This window comes from Juglans regia, chromosome 2 (genome assembly GCF_001411555.2).
Source record: "Juglans regia cultivar Chandler chromosome 2, Walnut 2.0, whole genome shotgun sequence".
Taxonomy (NCBI): Eukaryota; Viridiplantae; Streptophyta; class Magnoliopsida; order Fagales; family Juglandaceae; genus Juglans; species Juglans regia.
In genome coordinates this window covers 20,705,662-20,712,078 of record NC_049902.1, presented here as the reverse complement: position 1 = coordinate 20,712,078, position 6,417 = coordinate 20,705,662, and the positions used below count along the sequence as shown (strand labels likewise).

The window sequence follows — 6,417 nt, the reverse complement described above, 5'->3', positions numbered from 1 at the left end:
GAATTTGTCACAAGTTAGCAAGATCCTGACGAACAACTGTGGGTACTTGACTTGCATTTCCTCTTCCAATTCCTAAGAGGCTTCATTGATAGCATGATTATTCCATACCACTTTAACCAAAGGAATAGTCCGATTCCGTAATACTTGCCCAGTTTCCAGTTGAAGCTTAGCCCGTTTTCATGAAGCCAGACCCACGACTGATGATCACTTGAAAGGAGGCTTGAACGGCGTCGTTTGGGTGAGTTTTTTTTCCCCCATTTTCTGCTGCACTGTTTTTCTTCTTCGTGGGTTTTCTCCTTTGCGCTACAAATTCTGGTTATCCCTCCAAACCGTGCAGCTAAACCCATGATCTTGCAGTTACTTCTATCCCTTCTCTCGTCCAAAAATCCTCACTTTTCAGCAGACCCTCTCTCAATCGGGTTGTCTCTCAACCTCTCCCTCCCCATAATTGAACCCGTGTTTTTATTTTTTTTCGTGAAGCATTTCTTCGTCGACCTCCCCCACGCAATTTCGCACTACTGCCGGTAACTCTTCTCTCTTATGATTTGTTCTCTCATTCACTTTTTTTTCCTCTGTTGGTACACGCTCAGACTCACTTTCACTACTTTTGGAAATTTGTTAACTACGTTAAATTGTGTTGTTTTGGTATTTTATATTTTGGATTGTGGTTGAGTGTAATGGAATTCTTGAAGTTGAGGAGTATAATTGTTTGGATGGCTTTGTGAGACTGTTTTGGGCTATTAATTGAGACTGTTCAGTGTAAATTTATGGGTGTTTTGAGCTAGTTGTATTGGGTATTTTTTATAAGTGGCGCAGGTACCCAAGTCTTGAATTGTTGAATGACTAAAATATATGATGCTTGCGCTGAAATTTTTATTTGAAGGTTGGAGGTGAAGTATGGTTTGCGTTATGTTTTAATCATTGGAGTTGCTGTTGTCAGTTTTGGAAATAATTATGGTTGGTTTGGTGTTAATAAAAGGTGGTTGTTTTGGGGTTTAAATGCAAGTGGTTTGAGGAGGGTACTGTTCGGGTTTAATGTTATGATAGTTATTGAGTTAAGAAGGGACTGTTTTGGTTTATTACTCAATAAATAGTAGCTTATTGTATTGGTTTATTAAATGTTGGGTATATGTTTTGTTTAGGTGGTGTCACTACTAGAGTTCCAACTCGAAATGTTGATAATACACGGAAGTCAGGTAAGCGGTGTAATACCCAAACCCTATTACATAGGTCTTGCGTCATCTATTAAAATATTTTTAAGTTAAATATTTTGAGATAAAGACTTTTATTATTTATTATATTATTTTAAGATGGGTGTGTTTTTATTTTTTTAAATGGGTCATTAAATAATTCAAGGTTGTGATTTTTATATTCAATCCCTTAAATTTTATTTACCCAAAAAATGATCCAAACTCTTTTAATCTCCACTATCCATTCCTTATCTCATGGGACAAGTGATTGAATTTATTGACTTTCCTTCTCTCTAACCGAAGCTTCCTCAAGAAGTTAATTAAATCCCTTTTCTTTTCACCCGTCGGCTTCCTCCATAAGCCATTTGGATTCTCTTCCTTCTCCTACACGTTGGCTTCCTCAACAAGCCATTTGGATTCTCTTCCTTCTCCTACACGTTGGCTTCCTCAACAAGCCATTAGACTTTCTCATCCCTCTCTTCACCCATAAGCTTCCTCAAGAAGCTAAGTAGATTCCTCTTTCTTCCCCCACACGTCGGATCCAAGGAAAAGAGAAACACAATCCTCTCATTTTCCCTTGCATCACCGACGGCCTCCAAGACAAAAACCAGTAAATTTCCTCCCCAGCACTCCAGTAAATTTCCTCCCCAGCTCTCTTCATCTATCAATTCCAAGGCACCCGAAGGAGAGAAAATCTCCTCAAGCCGATTCTTCCATTCGTAAACCCAAGTCTCCCATAGAAAATCTCCATGGGAAAATCAACCCCGTAAGTAAATTCTATGGCTCAAATCTCTGGTTTGGAATCTTAGATTTATGGGTTTAACCTAAGGTTTCTTTCTTCGGAATTCTTTGTTGTGTTCCAGCTTTGAGATTTCGGGTTTTCTCTTCCCCTTCTCATCTGCTGTGTATTCCGTGGCTTAAAAAGGGACCCAACTAGGTAATCTTCCTTCCATGTGATTTCTTGTGATTTGGGGGTTTCTGATTTATTGTGTGAACCGATTGTTGTGTTGAAATTTCTGGGTTTATTCCTCATTTTGTTTCCTCATTTAGCTGCTCTAGTTAGTAGTAATCGAAAACCTAGTTTTTTCTGGTTAAAACCGAGCATCTTGAGGTTGTCTTGCCATGGGTCATGTCCTGTTTGGTGAATTCCAGCTGTGTGTATGGCTGTGCTCTGTTTTATGGACCCAGCCGTGAGTGTGTGTGTTCTGTTTTATGGTTCCAGTCGTATGTGTTTATGTCCTGTGTTGGTGTGTGTTCCAGCCATGTGTTTCAAGGCAGATTTTGTGGCTCCTTCTTGTGTTTTCTTGAGTCCAAGCCATGTTTTTAATTATGCTTTTATGTATTAAATTAATGAAGTTAAGGTTATAATTTTAAACATGCCTTGCTCAAGATTTATGGCCAAGTGAGCCACTAAGACTTTTGAATTAAATTAGTAAGCTTACCTTAGGAGTTCTAAACTTGCCAAGAGTTGTATCTCTTTATTAGTATTGTTTTCAGAATATATATATATGAGGCTTTCTTAATTTTCTACTTCTCTTGTCCTAGTTAATTGGATGGTTGAGATTTGATCAAGTGAGGGATGTTTAAGACCGTGAAAACATTGAGAATTGCTAGCTGTCCATGTATTACAGAAACTTGAAAATAGGTTTTGTTTTGGAAGCCTAAACCAGTCACTTTACCTTTGCTTAACTTCACCCTTTTGCTTAACCAAATATCAACTTTAGTATGAAAAATTCTTGATGAATAAGTGACAAAAAAACCAACTCTCTTATGAGCATTATCTCTTGTTGGATCTACCTTCCATATGATGACGCAAAATTGTCAAAATGTCATTCTTTATGAAAATTCCAAATTATAACACTCTTTGTTCCCTACCTTTTTCTTAAATAAATCCCCACCATCCTATGCATTTAACTTATGATTCCCATCTATTACCAGTATAGAAAACAATAGCCTTTAAAAAGGGACAGCAAGCAAGCCTCATACTTTCATGGGTTCCTTAAATATTGTAATGAGGATACTAAGAGTTGACTTAGTGCCATGTATGTAGCTAAATGGGTTAAGGAAGACGCCTTAATTCCACTTGGAATTTAAGTGAGCATGTATGGGTATTGGATAGTAAAATCTTAAGTGAAATGAATATTAATATGTTTATTTCATTTCATTGAATAAGAGTTTATTTTCAAGATTCAAGGAATTTACTTGTAAAGCCACGAGGTAAGTAGCTATGACCATGCTCCTTACACACAAAGCTCTCTTATGAAAAAGTCTCTCTCTCTCTCTCTCCTTCCAAATATTTCTCTTATGAAAGAATAGATGCATGTATAGTATGTATAAGCCTTTTTTGGTAACCCCTATTAAGTATCTTATTAATTACCATTGTGTGTATGTAAGGTAATGCATCATAAGATTTTATGCATGCTCTCTCTCAAATAATTTTGCCGTACCTATATGTAGCATGACATGAAACATTCATTTCAAAGAAACGCATACGCATTTGCACTAAATGAAGATAATGAAAATGTTATTTTTCTAAAGAAAGCAAAGGAAAAGGAATGAAAGCATGAATGTATGAATGTACGTAACGGTCACATGTATGAAAAAGGTACCAAAGGAATGGGCAGATTGCAATGCCAGGTAAGTAGTACTGGAAGTGCACCCAGTGCTGCCCCCCATGAAAGGGGTTCCCAACCTGCGGCCGCGGGCGGAATCCAGGTCCAAAAGACCGCTAACCCCAACACACGGGGCGTAATAGTGTGTACTAGCCCAAGAAAGTGAAACCTAAAGCAAAGTCATTTCTAAGTAATGTTATGCATGAAAGCAAGTAATGTTTATGCATGAAAAGTACAGTTAAGCATGAAAGTACAGTTATGCATGAAAGTACAGTTAAGAATGAAAGTACAGTTAAGAATGAAAGTACAGTTATGCATGAAAGTACAGCTAAGCATGAAAGTATAGTTATGTATGAAAAGTACAGTTATGTATGAAAAGTACAATTATTCTTAAATTGTTACGCATGAAAGCATTGTCAAGAATTAGCAAATGTTTATGTATGCATGTTTTCAAAAGAAAAGATTATGTGATTAATAAGTTAACGTCATGGTGTACTACTTACTGAGTATTAGACTCACTTTGTGTTTATGTTTTAAACGTCCAAGTAGGAATGATAAGGCTGTGGAGCTAGGCACTGCTGAGGAGGGAAGGGCTGATGCTTAGAATTCTCTGTTGGTTTGGTTTAATGATAATGGTTATGTTTTATGTTTTATGATGGGTCCCATGTTGGGACGTTTTGTTGGTTTGACTTTAAGACAATATGTCCTTGGGCATGATGTAGGTATTGTGGTGGGATGATAGTAATAGTGTAATTTCTATAGTGGGGTGATGGTAACCCCACATAAGAAGGTTAAATGTGTTTTGGGTTTGTTGTAGGGACGAAGTCCCCTTTTTATTGGAACTAGTGATGTTTTAAATGAATGAATGGTGGACTCTGAGAGTCCTTTGGGTAATATGTTGAACAGATTGTCTATCAGGTGCTTACTTTTAAACTTGAAACGCAGTGTACATGCATGACATGTTCACGCCTATCCCTTTTACCCTCGTAGAAAATAAATAAATAAATAAATAAATAAATAAATACATACTAATATTAATAAGGAAAGAACAGGTCAATTGTCGCGACCACATCCCAGTCATAGAATTTGGGGTGGGGTTGTGACAAGCGGGGTTCATATACTAGTTTTACACAAAAGAAATGAAATGAGGTTGACTTTGAAAATAAGCACGTTTGTTTTTGAAAAGAAATGATCTGAAAACAACCTCGAATATTTATTCTGCATATGCATAAATTCAATATAAGAGAGTATTTTTCTATCATGACTGGTGTAGACATGAGTTAATTTTGTGCATTTTGTTTCTGAACTATGCAAAAGAGCGAATATGTAAATCTAAAAGTTTTGTTATGAATAAATGAAAATATTTTGATTTTGTTTATTTTGAACATGTGAAGTGATCTAAAGCTATTCAGTATTTTGTTTTGATATGATGTGTCATCTGAAAACTTTGGCATGAAGTTCTAATTCTGTATATGAATGTGATCTAATTTCGATGATATCTGTTCTGTTTTTCTGTTAAGGCCTAGCCACGGGTATAATGGTGGTTTATAACCCTACCACGGGGGTGAAACATGGTATACGGCCCAGCCACGGGTATAATGGTGGTTTATAACCCTACCACGGGGGTGAAAAATGGTATACGACCCAACCACGGGTATAATAGTGGTTGTAACCCTACCACGGGGGTTAAACATGGTATTTGTCTCAATGTGATGCTAAGAGATGACATGACTTTAATGTTTCAGTATGGATATGCCAGTGGATTTTCTTTTCGGGAATAAGTTTGTCGTTCTGGAAATTTCGCTCTAACGTTTTTGTACCAAGTTTTGTTTATGCATTTCTGAAAGTAAATATTTTGTTTGCATACCGAATGTTATAAATGCTCATGTTTACATGATAGTATATGCTCTCTGCTTGCTAAGTTGTTGAAAACTCACCCCTTAATCTTCGTAATATTTTCAGATGACATTGATGGTTCAGCTGAGGATCAATATTAGAGGTTGTGGACAAGATTATCTGTGAATAGATATTGGGGATCTCGTGGTATTAGTACTGCTGTTGGATGTTATTTACTTATTAAGTTGATTTCTATAGATTCAGACGGTTTATGGAGACTTATGTAAATTTTATTTTATTCTAGTTTGTTATTTGGGACTTGAAGGAGAGTTGATATTTTTATTTGAGTTTTTGGATTGAGGATTTGATATGTGAGATGGTTATTAATTTGAAGTATTTATGTTTGATTTGAAGTTTTGGAAGTATAAATTCTTGGATTTGGAAATACATTAGGATTGTTGGAGTTGGTTATCAGGTTATATGAGTTAACACTCCAGACCCTCGGGGTCAGGATGTACATTTTTACTATGCTTGCAATGAGCGGCCTATCTCAAATAAATGACAACTTTGTTTTTTTTTTGTTTTTGATTTTTTAAGTGCCCTATTTTGTGTTATAGTATAGTATGATGTCAGTTATCCTTGATCAAGTCAAATAACTCTCTTTTTTGCAAACCAATATGTACAAGTTCATTTTCTAGGTTCATAGGTTTGTATAGCAATCTCAACAATGATTGTAACGCCCTGATCCCGTAAGGGTCCGGAGAGTTAGCTCTTATTAT

General features: G+C 36.3%; 1 long non-coding RNA gene across 2 annotated transcripts; it reads left to right on the top strand.

Annotated features, from left to right (window-relative positions):
- Nucleotides 1-1,505: 1,505 nt before the first annotated feature.
- LOC109000167 lies at nt 1,506-6,063 on the top strand. 2 transcript variants are annotated; one of them, XR_001997676.2, is made up of 3 exons: nt 1,506-1,956; nt 2,054-2,127; nt 5,765-6,063. It is a non-coding gene; the product is annotated as an uncharacterized LOC109000167 (long non-coding RNA). The 2 variants fall into 2 exon arrangements; XR_001997677.2 differs by lacking the exon at nt 5,765-6,063 and adding an exon at nt 4,352-4,716 and having other exon boundaries at nt 1,542-1,956.
- The last annotated feature ends 354 nt before the right edge of the window (nt 6,064-6,417 follow it).